Source organism: Asterias rubens, chromosome 15 (genome assembly GCF_902459465.1).
Source record: "Asterias rubens chromosome 15, eAstRub1.3, whole genome shotgun sequence".
In the NCBI taxonomy this organism is placed as follows: Eukaryota; Metazoa; Echinodermata; class Asteroidea; order Forcipulatida; family Asteriidae; genus Asterias; species Asterias rubens.
In genome coordinates this window covers 5461324-5483054 of record NC_047076.1, presented here as the reverse complement: position 1 = coordinate 5483054, position 21731 = coordinate 5461324, and the positions used below count along the sequence as shown (strand labels likewise).

The 21731-nt window shown below is 38.1% G+C and overlaps 1 long non-coding RNA gene across 1 annotated transcript; it reads right to left on the bottom strand.

Annotated features, from left to right (window-relative positions):
* Positions 1-5589: 5589 nt before the first annotated feature.
* On the bottom strand, positions 5590-8023 carry LOC117300319. The gene is made up of 2 exons (XR_004520157.1): positions 7878-8023; positions 5590-6532 (listed from the first exon to the last, which is right to left on the bottom strand). It is a non-coding gene; the product is annotated as an uncharacterized LOC117300319 (long non-coding RNA).
* Positions 8024-21731: the final 13708 nt, after the last annotated feature.

Below are 21731 nucleotides of genomic sequence, written 5' to 3'. Positions count from 1 at the left end.
ATATACATAAAATTACAAACCTGTGAAAATTTGAGCTCAATCGGTCATCGAAGTTGCGAGATAATAATGAAAGTTCTAAATCTGAGGTCTCGAAATCAAATTCGTGGAAAATTACTTCTTTCTCAAAAACTGTGGCACTTCAGAGGGAGCCGTTTCTCACAATGTTTTATACTGTCAACCTCTCCCCATTTCTCGTCACCAAAAAGTGGTTTTATGCCAATAATTATTTTGAGTAATTACCAATAGTGTCCACTGCCTTTAAATGCAACCGTAGTTTTGTATAATAAACTAGTGAAATCATGAATGGGTTCAGAGGGTTATTGGTGCTGAAGGCAGCAGCTGGCAGGTAAGGGGAAAGGTATAGTTGAGAGCCGTTTCTTACTGGCGACACAAGATAGTCACACTGATCCACAGTGCCATTAAATAAACATGCATTGGATTACGTTTGCTGGAGCCTCCCCCTTCCGGATTGGCCATTTAAACCAAAGTCACGTGGTTCACTGTGATTCATTGTGCGGATTCTATACTATACACCTGGATGTGTTGTTCAAGTTTGGTTTATTATTGGTTGTTTAACAACAAGCTGTCAAATATCTACTGACACATAAATTAACACCTGCTCTGCAAGCGGAACCTCATCCCTTGTTTGTGCGCTTAACTTTGGGGTTTCTGGGAAACTTTGCCCAATGTGTCGTCCTTTAATTGTTTGAATGTGTATCACCAACCCAAGTAAGACAGAACATGTCGATGTATACATTGAGTCAAGTTGATGTTCATGTATATAGTTGTAACAAAGGAGTCTGCAAAAGGTCAACAGTGGATCTACAACCCAACAAAACATAACTACTTTTAAATTAGTACTTACTCAATCCAGCGCTTTTAGAAACCCTGTATCAAAGGAACAAGTTGCCTTGGATCGGTCGAGTTGGTCTTTGAAAAGCTTTTGTAACCGTTTGTTTTAAAATGCATATGATTATAAAGATATTTTAAAAGTAGAATACAATTGCGTGGTTTTCGTTTTACCGCGTCGACTAACACAGTCGACCATTCATGGGAGTCATGTTGACTCCCATAAATGGCCGACCGTGTTCGACCGCCGTTAGATCGCAAAGTAAAAAGAAAACCATGCATTTTCGAGGCAAACTTGTGTGGATCATTGTATTCTACTTTTAAAACATCTTTCTGACCATGTGCATTTTATAACAAACGGTTACAAACGCTTTTCAAAGACCAACTCGATCCAAGGCAACGTGCTCCTTTAACTATCACTGATGCCAGTCAACTATCACTTTAAAATGGATCCGCCATATTGAAATGTTTACTTGGCGCAAGTTACCTTTGTCATTTATTTTTAGTATAATCATGGAGGTAGGTATAATTATTGCATCTCCAGGCCTTCGGTTGGTGTGATTACCGGATGTTCTAGTTGACATTATTTCGCACGCTAATCAGTCGTAATCCCTGTGGTGGTGGGGTTCAAGTTCAGGTCAAAGTCTCATCAAAATAACTGACAATTATTTTACGAAGTATTAAGGACAACAATGGAAATAATCAGTCTAGATTATAAATTGGCTTTTGGGGCTAGCTGGTGGAGTATTGCTATACTGTGTTCTGTTTTGGTGTATCTTTTTTCATTGTCTTTTCTCCTGCTGTTGTGTGTATGTATTGGTTTACTGTATTTTTATCCGAATAAATTCAGTCAATCAATCAATCATAAGTCATTTGTATAGCGCCTAAATCAAAAGTTTGTTCAAAGGCGCTGAAGGCACAGAAGAAATAACAAGTCATTGATGGTAGGCCTCCTGAAACAAGTGGGCTTTCAGAAGTGTCTTGAATGTGTTGAATGATTTTGTGTCCCTGATGTGATTGGGAAGTTTATTCCAGAGCTTGGGTCCATATGCCGAGAAGGCTCGATCAGCAAAAGTGATGTGACTTGTTCTTGGAACTACAAAGTATGGTGAACAGGAGCTATTTGACAGAAGGAGTCTCCGTTCAGCACCAACTTGCAGAATGTTCATGATGTAATGAGGGGCTTGTTGATTTAAGGCCTTGAACATGAACATGATGACATTGAAGTCGATCCTTTATTGGATTGGGAGCCAGTCAATCAATCAATCAATCAATCAATCAATCAATCAATCAATCAATCAATCAAGCAATCAATCAATCAATCAATCAATCAATCAATCAATCAAAAGGTTTTGAATAACAGGTGCAGGATGTCACATGTAAAATGACCCCTTTCAAGTTGAGCCATTTCTTTTGGGCTCACCTTTGAGCCATTTCTTCTTTACAGAACATTTACAGAAACCTGCACACCCTTTTCAGAGTAATCTTCCTTAACTTTTTTAACGACTGATTTCTGATATAATTAAAAGCGAATGTTGTCCACGCCCTCCACTTTACATACAGATTGGTGGCGCCCTGTTTGGATCCACAGGGATGCATAGACCTTTTCGCAAATACCGGGGCGCGCGCGTAAAGCTTGGAATTAGGTGCATTGTGGTCTAGCTGGTATCCAAATTTGATCCATATATATCCCACAATGCACCTCATTCAACAGTCTGCGCTTGCGCATTGGTATTTGCTATAAGGTCTATTATCATCAATATTCGTGTCATTTACGGTTATGAGTGCATCAGTCAATCAGTCTTTCCATCCGGTGACTTCCATTCCTATAAATTTCACCGTTCATAAACAAACCAATCAAGCTTTTCACTCGATGATTTCACTCCCAGAGTTTGCCGCTCATGCACAAAGAAAAACTAATCAATATTTTCACTAATCAACATTTTCACTCGGCGATTTCGCTCCTGTAGAGTAAGTTCACCACTCATACACAAAGACACAACACTAAATTTTCAACACAGTAATTGAAAATGCTTCACTATTTTAAAATTCCTCACTATTTATTCTTTTTGTTGTGAAACATGGGACATTTCTGATTAGCGTCAGTACGTTTCTTGTATTTACGTTTATATTTATTAATTTAACACAAACTAATATTTGAACCGATATTTTGCTCAACAACTACGATTGATTTGCGAACATTGCCTATTTAATTCAGTTGTAGAAAAACGTCGGTTCTTTTTGTTTTTCAAAACCTTCTAAAATATTCCAAAGAAAATTCATAATGTCCCCAGTTACTTTGATTTGGAACTTTTTGTTATGGACCTTTCTTTTGTTTGCATACATTGTACATTAGCAGCCTCTAGTATCACAAAGTAATATAAATGGGTTTGTTTTATTAGCCTTTTTAATAAAACATTTCACTGGTTGTACATAAATAGTTGGTGTCTACCTTCTTATTTTGGGTAGCACAACTATCGACTCATCAGTGATTTCGTGATTTTATAGCATATAAAGAGATAGGCCTACATTCATTCATTTGAAATAAAGGAAGTTCGCCCATATGTTTGTCCATACTTATATGTTTACAGCAAGAGCAAGTGCGACTATTAAACAGAAGATTGTTACCAGTTGTCATTTTCATGTCATTTCTAGCTCTGATGCTCATTTTGCTCGTCATATTGTACAGAGCTAAACTAACAGTTCAAGTATGATATACATGTAGATGGATTGCAATGGCTTTTGGGACGCTTGGTGGCAGCAGACTTACCAGGTAAAATCCATTATTCTCGGTTATGTGCGCACGCTCAGAACTACGTAAACAATGGAAATTTACCTGGTAAGTCTGCTGCCACCTAGCGTTCCAAAGTCGCCCACAGGCGTCATCATTTGATGATTTGTGCACGCATGAAGAGCTACCATTGGCTGAGAGTCACGCGCAGCGCGTACACGCGTGCACTTTCCCCTTGTTAATACATCGAAGATAGAAGAATTTGCTCGGGAGAAGAAAAAAAAATTAAAAAACAAACAAACAAACACCAAAAAAAACAAATAAACAAACAAACAAGTTAACTTGCAAATTAATTTAATTCAAATGTTCACGGTGAAATCAAAGCATTATTCACAGGCAGTTTTATTTCATGGTGCTGATATTGTTATATTATGTTACAGATTGGTAAACTGTGAAAAGGTGAACAGTGAAATCAGCAGTTTTGTGTTAATCTACCTGAGCCAGCACATAGATACATAAAAACAAAATGTGGCAGATATTTACATAACTATCTCAACGCAATATTATTTTTTCAATTGGAATATTTATTTCCTCAGTTGAACTACATTACTTCTTAAGTTCTACTATTAAAGCTATATTAATAAGGTGTGCGTAGTTTAAAATTAGTTTGTATTTTAAACGTTAACTTCATACCCCAAATAAATAAAAAGTACTTAATTGCAATCGCATAATATACGTGTACCTAACACACACTATCTTTGAGTATTAAAAATCAAGACTATTGCGTTATTCTAGTATAGGGTCGAAACGTTAAGTTTGTAAATCATAGCGGGAGATGGGCGGGTCGTTCCAATACCGATATTATTACTACCAAAAATACTAAGTGTAAACAAAACAGAGCCATTGAATGAAGGCACTGGACACCTTTGGTAATATTGTCAAAGACCATGTATTACTTGTGTATCTCAACTCATGCATACAATAACAAACCTGTGAACATTTTGAACTCAATTGGTGGTCGAAATGAGTTGCGAGATAATAATGGAAGAAAAAACACCCTTTTCGTACAAGTTGTGTGCTTTCAGATGCTTGAATTCGAGACCTCAATTCAAATAATTTATTGAGAAAGTATACTTCTCTCTCAAAAACTACGACACTTCATAGGTGCCATTTCTCACGATGTTTTACACTATCAACAGCTCTCCATTGCTTGTTACCAAGTAAGGTTTTCTGCTGGCCTTTATTTTGGGTAATTACCAATAGTGTCCAGTGCCTTTACTAGCAGGTCCTAATCTAGCGACTATGGTAGTGGCTATGGCCGTTGGCTACCGCTATGGCCGTTGACAGTAGCAACAGCATCTACATAGTGTTTGATGCAATCCGACCATAGCCACTGACATCCATTAATTTACACTACATCTTTTGTTTGCCAGCAATTACCCTATAGCGCCCTCTGGCGAATATAATATGGCATACTGTAACCTATTCGCCAATACAGTCTATAAGATGCATAATTATTAGTAGACACGGTGTATAGACCTTGAGAATGGCTATAGATTACAATCATAAGTGCACTCGTCTTGTTTCGCGTTTGCACACAATCTAAATGACGAAAAGGAGCATTGAAGTAAATAGTACGACGTCCCTTAGATGACAATCAGGGAGGCCATTGGATATGATGCACAAATTATAACATTTCATCATTCTTATATGGGCAGGGACTGATGTAACGTTGGACTTCACCATTATTGAGGGGCCGTAGTGTCTCGTTATCATTGTCTCACTCTAGCCCCTTTCACACGAGAGCAATGAAGCAAGGGTCCCTTGCGAAATTGTAGCATGGTTGTAACATTTTACAAAATGTACCTCGTGTGAAAGGACACAATTTTGTTCTTTGTCTAAAAGTTCTCTTACAAAATATTGTCAAACATTGCCACATTTTACAACCATGTTAAAATTAAGCAAGGGACCCCAGAAAATTTGCTATCATGTGAATATCACTTTTGCTTAGGTAGGTCTCTTTACTACCTCTATAAGCGTTCCGAAAACACATTCCCAATGTAGTTCACACCAAACATGTTATATGACTCAAGCCTCGAACAAGTAACGTAGATTAGTGTTCATAATAAGATTCTGTTCTGCGCCTCATGCTGAAGCACGGAGGAAGGGTTCCGGGGCTTAACTTAAGGGTAGATTGTACAATTTAAACGCGATGCAAATCTTTTAGAAAGAGGTCGCTTTAAGCCCCTTTCACGAGAGCATTTTAGCAAGGGTCCCTTGATAAATTGAAGCATGGTTGTAAACATTTTACAAAATATTCTTCGTTTGAAAGGACGACAATTGTTTTTACTGTCCAGGTTCTCTTGCAAAATCTTGTCAAACATTGCTACATTTTACAACCATGCTAAAATAAGCAAGGGACCCCAGTTAAATTTCTGTCGTGTGAATAGCACTATATAGTGTGAACGAACTCAGAACTGTGTATTAAGTGAGTTGCGACGATTTGCGATTTGAAGGGCCATTTTCGGTCCAAAGAAACGACAGGGTACCAGACTAGACTGCACATCGGGTTGTGCTACATTGGACCGAAAATGGTGTCCAGCAACCACGTGACCACTAGTCCCTCCATGTTGCATTTCTCTACACAGTTTTGAATGCAAAACAAATAATGGTGGAAAACAATAACAGTCAAACAATGTTTGTTTTGATATTATTGTTTTGTTGAGGTAAAAGATATAAAGAATTAATAATCACATGGTCTCTCAGAAACAATAATAATAATATGCATTGGATATCCCCGCCATTTTGGAATCATTCAAACTGCCCAACTCCTGCGACAAACTTCGAACGTTCCTGTTGCTTTAAGCTCTCACTTGCATGCTATTAAAGCTCCTGTAGAAATAGAGTTTGTGTAGAAATGACTGATCCTGGAAATATAGCTGGTTCTAATATCTGTATGGAAGAGACAATAATACAATATATTTATTAAAAGTTTTGTATCTGGTGATGTAGGCCTACCTTTCTTATCTTTCTCCAGAAGACGATCAGAGCATACTGATCGAAACGTCGAGTCTAAACTACGGTTCTGTTCAGAAACACCCCAACTTTATTAGAGATTATCATGTGTTACCGCAAACCTTACTACATTGTATTTCCACCATGCACAGTTTAAAATCCTTCTTAATACTATAATCTTAACAACGGAACTTGTTTTTCTTGGTTGTTGTTGTGTTTGTCTGTATGTTAGTGCCTTTCTGTCTTCATTTCATATGCATTATATCTCAATAGGTTTATAACTGATTTCCACAAAAAGTTAAACCTTTTTGAAAGATTGACCATGGGCTGATGATTAATCAATTAGATTTTGGTGAAAATTATTATATGTTGAGGCTCTTGGACGGGCACGCGTGTACGAGAGCACACACTTAGAAATTCGTGCATTCAGCAATGGCTTTCCATGTATTCTGACAGGGGGAGGCATGCGTTCTATCAAGTGCTTTTCTAGTTACCGTTTGTTTGTACCGGTACGTAAACAAAATGAGCTATCCTACAGTAAGCCTTTTTGAGGTATTGTGGACACTATAGGAGTAAAACTGTTTGGTTTGGGTGTATACAGACAAATTTACCCAAACCAAAATAGTGTTTTATACAGCAAAGTGTCCACCATATCTCAAAATGGTTTATAGGGCAACGGCGGGAAACATGATTTGACACGTGAATTTTAGATGTACATCGGAATGTTTTTATATAACGCAAACGTTGTCTTTAAACCTCCCCGTGATTATTGTACACAACAAATACAAATCATTGTTGAAACTGCACAAATGATGAAGTTAAATTTTTGTTTTCATTACGTACATTTTTGTTATTATTATTATTATTATAATTTTTTTTTTTTATACTAAGGATCGTTATATAGTGCACAGCCAATACTTCTAGTTCTTAAAATCTTATGTATTTTTCAACTTGTACAAATCAAGTTATTTAGCCTCATAGCTGTGAATGTTTTTATTTTTATTTTAATAAACCATTTCAAATCAAATCAATCAAAGACCGACATTTATTGAGATGTTTTAGGGCCTAGCCCCATACAATAAAAGCCTTTTCGGAAAATGGTGGTCAGTAATGACATTGCATTGTTCGATTAGGGTGGATATATGATCAGATTTACCCGAACCTAATAGTGTCATAGTATTGTGTCTGCCATACCTCAAAATGGCTTATGGCTTTAAGTGTATAATCCACTTGTATAAAGTCTACATCGTGTGATAACCATATAAACACGTTAAAAACTTACATTGTGGTTTACTTGCAGAGGGAATTTTGTTGGTTCATTCGTCTACACCACAGAGCAAAGTGAAGACTGTCCAGTTTGTGGTCGATGGCTTTAGAGCTTCCCCGTTTCTCTTCGCTAAACAGTCCGCTTCCTCTGTCGGCCGCACGCTATAAGTCAATAAAACAAACAAGGAACTGTTAAAAACAAAATGTCGGTCTCACACAGCCAGGCAGGACGCAACCTCGTCCCCAGGGTGTGTCGAAAGGTTGACCGCTCTCTCACCCTAGTATTGGATCATTTGCATATCCCAAAAATTTGGATACGTATGCAAATTCAAATAGTCTGGCAACTTTTCGAAGTTCACAATTTTGTCATAATCTCGTAGTGCGGTACCAGATTTAAAAGCTTGTTTTGTTGTAGATTGTTGGTTGCCGGCGGCTGGCTGTACCTATGAATATGGAGCATATTCTAATATCGTAAAGTCGTTGTCCAATCAGGGTCCAAGTAAGGAGTTTCCATCCCAGGGTTTACTAATTGAAACATGGTTGAAAATAAAGTAAACCATGAGGACGAGGATGGGCAGGACGCTTTTTTGCAAAGGCGGTTTGCGTAGGCCTCATTTGGGGGAATTGTCCCGATCCGAGCTCTTTTCAGAGCCAACACTCCCTCATAGGTGATATTATACGTGGTTATATACGTTCAAAGAAATTTTTACCAATTAAATTTAAAGGAACACGTTGCCTTGGATCGGTCGAGTTGGTCTTTGAAAAGCATTTGTAACCGTTTGTTATGAAATGCATATGGGTAGAAAGATGTTGTAAAAGTAGAATATAATGATCCACACAAACATGCCTCAAAATTGCACGGTTTTCCTTTTATCTCGTCGACTAACACGGTCTGCCATATATGGGAGTCAAATGTTTGACTCCCATAAATGGCCGACCGTGTTAGTTCGCAAAGTAAAAGGAAAACCACGCAATTTCGAGGCAAATTTGTGTGGATTATTGTATTCTACTTTTAAAACATCTTTCCAACCATATGCATTTTATAAAAAACGGTTACAAGCGCTTTTTATAGACAAACTCGTCCGATCCAAGGCAACGTGTTCCTTTAATATTGTTGTCAAAAATCCGGCCGTGCAACTTTAACTTGAAAGGGTTAAAAACAAGTGCGGCATTTTAACAAGAAAAAAAGGTGTAATAATGAAACATGTATCATCTCAGATCGACGTCTATGAAAATTAATCTTCTAGGTCTATATGCGTCATTTCTGTGTAATGCACCGGAAAAAACTCATAATATGAAAAGCACACTTTTTATCACAGCTTTTGGAAACGTAGGTGTGGACTAAGTTTACCATGATTAATTCTTGGGGTATCATGTCATAAAATGTCAGGCAATATTTCGATCAGGGACTATAGCGACAGTTAAATCTGATGACACCTCATGACTATAAACCCAGTGGGCTAGATTGCTGCCAATATTCCTCTGTGATGACCTTGGATTCAACTTGCAACTTTACCTCGAGGGACAACAGAATGATGACGCAAAAAAAAGAAATGTGCAGAATTTCATAAATTGCGAGTGCGAGTTGACGTGGGTGAAGAATAGTCATGTTATAAGATGTGTATGCTCGCCCTGCTTGGTGCCACACTCTCCTGTGATATTTCACCCGTCGTTCACAAGAAAGAAAAAAATCAATAACATGTGATTGAATCACACTTAGATGAATGTCGGGTTCCCTTCACCGACACCGTAATAATCAATAGGACTGGGGGATCATGGTTACTGACACCACTCTATTTTGACACTCTGATCGTCGTTACATTGAGTATCGTGCTTTGGTGAATGGTGATAAGTCGTCCTTCAACCGTGAAGCGGCTGGCCAAGTAAACTTGTTGGCCCTACTTTATTTTGAGGAAACTCGATTGATATAAAGGAGTTAAGATTAACAGGGTCATAAATCAAAGGAAACATGACCGTTTTCTTCATTCAATTGGTTGTTGTTGTTGTTGTTGCTGAGGTCGTTTGGGTTTGGATTTGTTCCTTGTTTTTTTGTTTTTTTGCAAATCCAACAACACAAGTGATTACAGGATTATGATGATTTAGATAAGACATTCAAATCGCGAATCGTTAAAAAATAGCGTGAAATAAAACTCTTATATATGCATTTAGATTTACAACCATGATGCTAATTTAATTCAGTAGACATATGTATAAAAAACATTACCCATATGAATAAATTTGTTTAAAAACCACAACTTTAATTGTTTTAAATTTGTATGTATTGGTTTGTTTGTATTTTTGTATTACGCATTAAACTACACAATTAGCGCCAATTGCAGGATGCATAGAAGACAAGAAGCAATGTTCATGAAGAAAAATATACAGTGCTAACACACACATTCGGTGTATATGGGTAAAACCAAAATGAATGTTCTTTATCCCACATTCAAATTTAACATCTGTTGAAGAAATTTTCAGATTTAGATGTAGAAAGAAAACCCCCAACTTGGGGGGAAACCCACGCAATCAGGTAGGGACTGAAAGCCCAATCCATACAGGGCGCCAGTCTGAGGGGAGATGTGAGCTAGGGTCCTCAATACATGAAAGGCAGGGAATTAAAGGCAGTGGACACTATTGGTAATTACTCAAAATAATTATTATCATAAAACCTTTCTTGATTACAAGTAATGGGGAGAGGTTGATAGTATAAAACATTGTGAGAAACACCTCCCTCTGAATTGACGTAGTTTTCGTGAAAGAAGTAATTTTCCACGAATTTGATTTCGAGACCTCAGATTTAGAATTTGAGGTCTCGAAATCGAGCATCTGAAAGCACACAACTTCGTGTGACAAGTGTGTTTTTTCTTTCATTATTATCTCGCATCTTGGACGACCGATTGAGCTAAAATTGTCACAGGTTTGTTATTTTATGTATATTATGTTGAGATACACCGAGTGAGAAGACTAGTCTTTGACAGGTACCAATGGTGTCCAGTGTCTTTAAAAGAAACCACTAAGCCAACCTGAGTTTGATAGTATAAACAACTTGTTAAAGTAAACATTTACAAAACTAAAACTTGTGATGAGGATGCTTATGACTAATGGAAACCCCAAACTCAAATCAAGCCCAACATCGGCGAACATAATACTCATGTCGAAGGTTGACACGAACGTCAGTTGAGAAAACATCTATAATTGTTAGTATCCGGACGCGAAGGTCAAATCTTATTCGCGGGTTTTCATTGTTGATTTGTTAAATTTATTTTAATTTCATCAAGCCGTAAAATACGTCAGACTAAATTATTTGAGTAAACAGAATAGCACACACTTAAAACAAACTATGGTTGGAACAAACTCAGTTCGGATACGCGCAAGACATGCACATTCTATATTATTGCCACCAATGACGTCACCCTTTTTTTTCTTCAAACGGGTAAATTAGCAGTGAAGATTCGGGGTTTGGTCAATAACAGATCTTTAATTGTGAAAGCTTCACACTGAGTAGCCCAATTGCTCCACACGATTGGCGTGATTACTTTATACATGTTATTTCCATTTTGGTGGCATGCCCATAATCAACGTACCAGTAATCCGCCCTTCAGCACCTCTTAAAGGTGATTGAGTGCTATACCATGCGGCTAATACGCGTTGACGTCTTCAGTTGCCCCCCTATCATTTCCGAAGCGTTATATGCCCTAGGGTTATTTGCAAACGGAGAAATAGTTGTCCTTGTTTTTGAAGTTTTTTCTTCCTGTAGCGCATAGGAGAGAAACGGTATGTTTTAACCGCTCATTGTCTTTATACGTCGAGTGATCTAAACTTAGCATTCAATGAAAATTAGCAACTTCGATGTACTTATACAAATTAAATACAACAAATATTTACGAACTTGACATTTACATTATCCTCGAATAATCCTAAGATGTTTAACAGTTTTCTTATTTGTTTTCCACTTAAGACCATGCCTGCAAAGCACGTCATTATAGCAAATTGATTGCAATGTGTGGGCAATAGTTTTGCCAGGGGGCCAAAGACAGTCAAAATAGCCACAATGAATATTTCATGAGTGTTAAGTGTCACTTCATACAGCGTCTTATCCTAAGGAAGAATTAATTAAAAGCAAACAGGTAGATATCTACGAGGGTCAATGAGTATAAGGCCGTGTCCGAAACGGCGACTTCGGCTACAGCTACGGCTAGATCGCGCGCGTCTGCCTAGGCTTCAACACTGGTAGACGCGCTGATCTAGACGTAGCTGTAGCCGAAGTCGTCGTTTCGGACACGGCCTTAACTTCAAAATAATCGTACCATGAATTAAGTGAATATCAGAACTGAAGTTCCGGTGTAGAGAATCATTACCATCGACAAATTCTTTTTCTTCATAAAAGTTGTGTCGGAATCTTAATAATTATCTTATTAACGGTTTTTTTAGGGTCATTAAGAAAAGAAAAAAAGAAAAAAACACAATAAGAAAGACAAATATTATAGAAAAATAAGAAAAACATTAACACAAAGTGTAACCGTGTTGAAATAGAGTACTATAGCCTGTGATATATATTGAATAATATTAATGTAATTTACGCCAACTACAAATAGATCTTCATCTTTTCATTGTCTAACGTTCAGGCTATGCTCACGAGTGAGATGAGGTTTTTAAGTGCAATGTTCATGGCCGTTGTACGCCCATACTTTATTTAAGCCAAGTATCATCTCGTATTAAACAATTAAAGGTTAATACAGATCGAGAAACAACCAATTAGACAAAAGTACACTCACATTCGTGTGAGGCAATCGTTAATTGAAACGACCCCGATTTGTATCTGTTCTCTCATTATGTTGCGTTTAAAGGCACTGGACAATGTTGGTAAATGTCAAAAACCAAACGTTCTCACTTGGTGTATCCCAACATAGCATAAAATAACAAACCTGTGAATCTTTGTGCTCAATTGGTCAACGAATTCACAAGAGAATAATGAATGAAAAAAAACCACCCCTGTTGCATTACTTTGTGTGTTTTCAGATGCAGAATAAAAGGCTTCAGAAGGTATTTTATTATTTGAGTGAGAAATTACCTCTTTATCAAAAACTACGTTACTTCAGATGGAGCCGTGTGTTTTCACAAAGTTTTATACCATCAACAGCTCTCCATTGCTAGTTACCAAGTAAGTTTTTATGCCAACAATTAATTCGAGTAATTACCAATAGTGTCCAGTGCCCTTGAAACAACTGGACACATTTTAAAGTAGCGACAACCGGGTAGGGCTACGTCACGACGTAGCGGGAGCACATTTCCGCGCTGAACTTGCCGATTCGTCGGTTTAGGTGCCATTACTGCGGTATGAAAGCCCCGCACTGTGCCACCGGCGAAAACATTAACAGCAATGTCATAGCATTCAGCGTCAATTGTGAGAAGTCCACCGGGGCTAAACAGTGGTACGAAACATGGAAATCAGAGTCTAATTAAAAGTTAACCAATTGAATCTTAGGACGGCGCATTCAGTAAAAGAAAAGTATTTCTGTTTGTAAATTATGCCCGAGAAAGCAGATGAAGCACTATGAGGTAGAGATATAAAAGGGAACAGGTCTGCTTGCCATTGGTGAAAAGTAAATCAGCGTAAAAGCCAATAGATCAAGGTATTTTCAATTGTCAATATCAGTTAATTGGTTGGCATTATACAAGACAAGACCGTGTACAGACTCTATATATGTACACTGCCGAGCGTTAGTTTTAACTTAACGTTAGTTTTAACTTAACGTTAGTCGTGCATCTTTGTGCCTGGGTATAGCTCTGTGCGTTCAATAATTATCATTCACAAAATCTTAAGCTACTCGTGTTTCTCACGACTGATGTTGAGGTTTTTGACTCAAACTGAAATTTCTTTAAAAAAAATTCCCACAGAAAAACAATACCCCAAAAGTATTTAAAACAGTGTTGTTTCCTTTTTAATGTAGTTTAAAAATTTAAATTTGACAGAGGTTGCCGTCAAGAGTGGTCTAACCATAACTCAATCTCATGGCTGAGAAACATATATATACATACACAATGTAGCGATATGTCAACTGTGAATTGTTCACTCACAATTCGATAATGGCGTATACCATTTTCAGAATACTGAGTTCACATTGCCGCGTTTTTTAGTCAAGGCTGATCATTCCATAATTTGGTTTCTATCAAAAGAAAAGAGAGAGAGTAGTATAAACACAAGGGAGCCATGACCAATGTCCAAATAAACGCAAATACCGTAACTCAATTCTGTGTACGTTATCTAGAACTCGTTTGGCTATTGCAGGCAAGCAAGCTTTCACGGTTGAGTCTAATATTTGTCCTCATTACTCTATACATAAGCTTTAGCAACATGCTGCAAGCCCCAAGGTCACATTTGATAGGTCTCTTCTGATGTATCACTGTACTTCAAATTGTTTAATGGGTCCTAAATTAGAGAGAATCTGGACAAATAATGCAATTGTGCTTTCTCTAAAAAAAATCTAAAAGTATCGTAAAAAGACAAAGGCCTGCACTCTGCATAATTTCCCCTTATTCGATTGTGGGAACACAAACTGTAAATATCTCCATATTTACTTTTTGTTCAACCTTTTTTTTCACTGAACACAATTCCAGTGCATGCGCCCTACATGTTTATTATTGGATTACGCACATAAGAGACAAGTATATTTATATAATAAGAACAATGTAAGAGACGCAATATTTGGAATGAGGAAAACGGAAAGAAAGAAAAACGAACAAATACACACCCCAACAGACAAATATATAAAAAAAACTAAAAGAACGTATTTTATACCAGGTTGAGAAAACTTTCCATGTTATGTTATTGTAGAGTGCTTATTGACAGATTTCAGTGTGCAGTGCGAAGCTCATTTGTTTTAAAGACAGTGGACACTATTGGTAATTGTCAAAGACTAGCCTTCACAGTTGGTGTATCTCAACATATGCATAAAATAACAAACCTGTGAAAATTTGAGCTCAATCGGTCATCGAAGTTGCGAGATAATAATGAAAAAAAAAAACATCCTTGTCACACGAAGTTGTGTGCTTTCTGATGCTTGATTTCGAGACATCAAATTCTAAACTTAAGGTCTCGAAATCAAATTCGATGAAAACTAATTCTTTCTCGAAAACTATACGTCACTTCAGAGGGAGCTGTTTCTCACAATATTTTATACCATCAACCTCTACCAATTAATCGTAATCAAGAAAGGTTTTATGATGATAATTATTTCGAGTAATTACCAATAGTGTCCACTGCCTTTAATGTAAAACTAAAGTACCTGATGGCTTCATTTTGTTTCAATATCGTTTGTATTTCCTCACGTAACACGTAAAGAAGTTTAGGGATAACTATACACATTACATGGGCGGGGCTAGAGTAAATTGTTCATGAGATGGAGGAGGCAACTGTGAGTCAGACAATCATAGTGGATTTACCTGGAAATTCTACCAATTCTTATTTTTTGACGTATCGGAATGTCTCCCACCGTCATAACAATTGTGACGTAGTGGAGCCCAATACCTGACGTCATTACCATCATTCTACAAGTGTCCCCACCCACACTACTTCTCTTCATGCGTGACCTTTTATAAAATCCTTATGGAGCACTTTCTTTTTGCCCAATATTTTAAAGTAACATCATTTTTGTTTTTATGGTCAGGAAAATGGATTCTTATCGTGTAGTTGAGTTTCAAGAATCACACTATGCAACCCATCCTTGAACTATATTTGACTCAAATGAGAGGCCATCACGTTTTGTTGAAAACAATTGCCATATACAGGTAATTTTATGTTGGAGATTTTATGAGCATATTAGTATATCTAGTTTTGTTTCGTATTTTTACATAAAATAATTTTTTTTTTTTTTTGCCGAAATTGTACACAGCTTATCACACCTCCCGTTAAATAGAATAGAATAGAATAAGAATAATGTTTTATTGTCACTTGTAAAAAAACAAATATTAGAACAGTGAAATTCGTTTTGGTTTTGCGTGTGTAAACATATTATGTTGTATACAAATTACACTAAAAATTAACCATTTACAAAAATACATGGACATATAATATAAACAAACAGGCGAAATACGAAAGATACAAATAGTACGAAGAATTAAAATCAGAAATAGACATTCATGATTAAAACCTGTCATTTAGAACACGAACAGCTGTGGGATAAAAACTCTGCAAAGTACGGTTGGATCCAGATTTAATTGAACGAAAACGATTCTTAGACCGCATGGGCTGAAAGAGGGAATGTGCTGGGTGAAACTGGTCATCTACTATAGAGAGGACTCGTTTTTTAACTGGAGAGAGATACAGTTCATCAAGTGATGGAAGTTGGCAACCTATGATTTTACTAGCGGTGCGAACGATCCGGCTGATACGCTTCCGGTCATCGGCTGTTGCATTGCCCCACCAAACGATCATTGAATGTGTCAAGACACTCTCAATCACCGCTCGGTAGAACTTCAACAGAAGTGGCTGACTGACATGGAAGCTTCTCAGCCGTCTCAAGAAAAATAATCTTTGCTGACCTTTCTTAACAATTGAATCTGCATCAAAGGGTCTTGCCTTGGCATGATCAGGGAAGAACAGGTCGAGGGAGGAAATTGCGAGGTGTGCCTGTTTAACGGTTGACCACCGCGCCGTTTGGGTCTCATCATAATTGTTGATGCACGTTTTCCAGTTAAGTACACGAGGCGTATTTCCGCTCTCGTCTGCTCCGTCCATGGCCAAGCAACATCCAAGCCAGCTTTGATTGAATTTCTCTTCCCCGAACTTGGATGAAAGCATTTCCCTTTTTGTAAGAGAAAGACCTCGCAATGATTGTCTTGACTAAAATAACGGTCGGGAGTTTGGTCTGTAAGTTGACAATCCGAATGTTTTGTCTGTAAACGTTCATCAATGGAAGATGAACGACTTCGTTTTCTTCTGTCATTGTCACACTGACAAGGTTATTGTATGCATTGGATTGGAGTCCAGTTTCTTTCTCTATTATTTATAGAAGTGATATGGACGAGGGTTGTTTTAGTTTGTCATAGTAACTGATTAATTCATTATTGATCACAGGTCAGTCGCTGATTATTGGTAGCAAGACTTTCTGGCGGGACACTGAAACAAAATAATGTTCGGCCCCGTTGGACTTGGTTTCGAGTGGTTTATAACTGAGCATTGATTTATAGATGATGTGACTTGTTGCATTAGGGGTTGGTCATCACTCTTGGCGAATCCAGTGATTTATAACTGAGCATTGATTCGTAGATATTTGACTTGTTGCATTATGGGATGGTCATCACTCCTGGTGAATTATTATCACCCATTAATAGACACAAACTTTGTAAAGAAGGAGGTTGATTTTCAGTGTTGATAATGTGCATTAAAGAGATTTAACCACGTCGCGCATAATGCACTTAATCAGGGTATAAAAGAGTAAAATACGAATAATGAGTTGACGCGTCACCTCAAACTAAATACACTGTTGATGCATCGCATGGTTCGGAGTGAAGCTTTTGCACGGTTAGAACACAAACCCTCTGTTATGTGTAAGGTCGCCCATTGCTTGGGTCAACCCTGTATTGCGGACAACCTTGTATTGTGGACAGCAGCAATAACAAGCACGTAAGATAACCCAGAAAAGAGAAGGGGGTACGCCCTCACTGGTGTTCCTGGTTTGATTGGCAGTATATTGCGCCACAGGTACCATTGGCCTACATGGTGCTGTGTACAAAGGAGTAGTCCCATAATTCAAACGTAGTCCCACATATCACACCACACCACGTGGTCTGTTTCATCAATGAAAAGAGGTCATTCACAAAAGCCTCCATGGATGTGACCACACCACGTGGTCCGTTCCTAAAACAGGTTGCTCGTTTCCCTTAATAGCATGGCTTAGTCTTGAAAAGATACCTGATCGGAAGAAGCAAGCTTAATTGATTTCGATTCGGGTACAACATCTCCCAAAGGACCCGCTGCATCTGTCATAATAGAAAGGCGCGAAAAAGCCCCCCTTTTTACTCCGACGCGCTGTTGTCTGTTATCTGCTTAACGTACAATAGACCGTGCTCTACTTAACTGATCCCATAGATTTATCGAGGTGCATCTGGTTTAAATTGAACTGACTCATTTTTTTAAACGGAGATTAAAACCGTGGTCTTTGAAAGGCCGCCCTTTTTTCCAATAATCTGTTTCTAAAGACCGCTGAGTCTCATCACGAATTGTTTAGTAAACATGTTTTGTACTTGACATTATGTTTTGCTTCATTTGAACTAGAGATCAATTCAGGGGCAGGTTCTCCGTTTGTATTTGTATGTTTACTTCATGCTTTACTTCGATAGGGTTAACTTTAAAGGCACTGGACACGTTTGGTAAAATGTCAAAGACCAGTGTTCCCACTTGGTGTATCCCAACATATGCATAAACAACAAACCTGTGAACTTTCGGGCTCAATATTGGTAATGGAGTTTGCAAGAGAATAATCAAAGAAACGGTTGCATTACTGTGTGTACTTTCAGATGCATAATAAAAGACCTAAGCTGAAGTCCCTTATAACTTGAGTGAGAGTTTGCCTCTTTTTCAAAAGCTATGTGACTACAGAGGGAGCTGTTTCTCCCACTGCTCGTTACCAAGTATTTTTTTTATGCTGACAATTATTTTGAGTAACTACCAATAAGTGCCTTTAGACATATTATCAGTAGCTTCACCGTTTCGGTATTATGTCCAGTGCTACACGACACTGATGTGAAAATACACACACGTCTTTGGGAGTTAAAATAATGTATAAATATATCATAGTAATGGCGGCAAAATAAGTAGAAAGTGAGTTGTGAAGACTGATTCCTACAGAGTTTCTGTAACTAGTTATGTTCGTGAGTAGGTTTCTAATCATGCTTGCATCTCGCCACCCAGTCATGATATGAATCCATGGGAGGGTAATACAGCTACCCACAGGGAGAATTACGATATCTCAGTCCCTAAACATTTGTAAAACGCCGTCGTAACGTCGCTACATTATCATAAAAACTACACTCAAAAGTCCCAGTTCAAAACTGACCTGGATTCCTATTCCCGTTGAGCAAGACCTATTTCCTGGATAACTTCCCGGTCAACTTGGCACAGAATCTGGCTAAAGATAACCAATAAATTGTTCAAACTGACATAGAATTTGAGCGGGAAAATCACTTTATTTTTTTTAGCAAGTTTCCGGGTCAACTTTACTCGGGAAATAGGTCATGCTCAACGGAACTCGGAATACGGGTAAATTCTGTCCGGGAGTTCTTAGTGTATAACCACAGTAGAACATGGTGAGCCAAGTTTCTGGTACACGTTCGGTCCAGGGTGAATCGCTTTCTACATAGTTCAATATTGGTGCTTGGTTGGATTGGGCTGCACCGTTTGATTGCTGTGGTCGAACTCACAGAAGTCTTCCTAAGTTACGAGACACTGCTCTAGAATTGCAAGGGTCGTGGGTTCGAATCCCACCCGAGTTAATATGCCTGTGATATTTTTTTTCACAGGACTCGGGAAAGTACTGAGTAACCAGTGCTAACACACATCGGTGTATGAGTACAAATCAAAAATTAATGTTCTTCCTCTATATAAGTTATAGGACTAGTCCTAGGTTATGCTAAGAGATAGAATTTGAAGTTAAAACCAGTTACTGGTTCTAACTTCAGATAAGAATAGTCTTACTTTAGGCCCCGGGCTACTTATACAATGCGTGCCATAAAAATAGTTGTTCAAGAAACATTCGTTCGGAAAATCTTCGATCGATGAGCAGAAGATTTACTGACGCGGTGGTCTCTTATGATCGTATCCGTTCAATTTATATAAACATTTCTAAATATGGAATAGAAAATCCTGCATTGATGACGTCACGGTTTGTTTTACTGCATTACACCCCTGTATTGATGACGTCATGGTTTGCTTATAGACATTGCTTAAGTGATGTAAGCTGGGTACTGCATTTAATTGCGACAGTTCTGCAGAGACAGTTATGGTTTCACGTTCTTCAGAAATGGTAAACAAGATGTGACGTCATCAGTGCTGATGAAGGTATATTGTCACTATGTCTCCTGTGTTACTTTGTTAAACGCTCATCTCTAGACGCACAACTTTACATAAAAACTCTTCATTGAAGTCCCATTTGAATTGATGTCTTTAATTTGACATTCGTGGACCTACACCCAGGCGGATATTAAACACCTCAAACGTGTAATAATGGTTAGTAAGAGTTACAATCTTATGAATGCAAATATCAAGGGTAACCTAATCAATACTTGGCACTAAAAGAGCACCTGTTTTCCATTTACAGGTTATTCGGCCGGCTCTTTCCTGGTTATAATATCCACCTTGAGCATGCTACCTGACGACCAACCAGGTTTTCCCACACCTCGAGGAAATTTCAAACAGAATAGAAAGTGTATACGTATCTCGCCGTTTTTATTCTTGACGAAAACTAATTAAATTTGATGCACATAGTGTGGCATCCATCGCCAGTCGTTTATTGAATTCAATAAGAAACACGCGTGAAGTAACCAGCGCTGTAGATAATTACATTCATTATACTAGATTAGAAATCACACCAAAGGAAAATAGAAATTGTTACAATCCATTTTTAGAGTAAAGCAAGCGACAGAAGAGAAAATGAAAAAAAAAACCATCTTCAAGCTATACGTTCGTGTTTGTTGAAGTATTATGTTTCAACTGGAAACTAAGAATAAAGGAATTTTAAGACGACAATGACAACACTCATGGGCCGATTTTACAAAGCACTAAATATTCATCTGAAGATGTGCTGTCAGTATTGCCATAATTATTTGCAATGTGACATCACAGTTTGCTTAGCAACTTAAGCCCTTTTCACACTACAGAGCCATTTCCCGGGAAATAAACTCCCGGGAAAATCCCGGAAGTTTTTAACCCCACCGCCACCCCAGCAACCGTTCTCACTATCCCAATTTGGTAACTCCCGGGAGTACTATTTCCCAGGAATATGCACGGTCGTTTCACACTATACGATCAAACCCCAGGTAATGTGGTAAACAGGTCAGCCCATGCGGAAGTTACAATGTTTGTGGACGGAAGTCCGTTCCCACAATGCCACGCGGCCGGCTGCAAAATCCTTGCCACATGCGACCCAAAATGACTGCACATTAATTGTGTATTTGCGTGTTGTTTTACCAATATATTGTGTGATTACGGCGGAGAAGAAGTCTTGCAGTTTGGGGAAGACGTCGCTGACGTCTTGTCAGGGTGCAGGAGAAGACGGTTGCTGTGACAGTGTTTTAAAGACATGCGTTATAACAATCGGATGGAATTTGTCGTGCGATTGACGGGTTTCATGGCACTTGCTGGAAGTATTGGTCAAAGATCAATCTGGTCTACCATGAAGAGCGGCCACTGGTGGGAGCAGGTTGCTATTAGAAAAAGCGAAAGGGAGCTTTCTACTCTGCGACAGCTTTTTTTTTTATTTGAGAACTGTAATTGAATGGACTTTTGTGTCCGTGTTTTACCCAGAGCTTTTGTGTTGGCGTTCATCTCAATGTTTGCCTGTTCACACTATAGTTATTTCCCGGGAAATTCCCGGGAACTTTTGGTTGATCTGTTCACACTACAAAAATACTCCCGGGAATTTCCCGGGAAATGACGTTTTCCCAGGAAATAATTAACCCTGCTCAGGGGCAGGGTTAAGGGAATCAACCCCGGGGTAAGGCCTATAAATTTTCAGAATGGCGTTTTCGAAGGATTGCATAATAATGTCCATGATGTTAAGAAACATATTAGACAGATAAGGTGGAGCAATGCCATTCAAACATTTAAGAACATATAGAAGAGTTTTGAACTTGCCTGTAATAGTTGCATAAG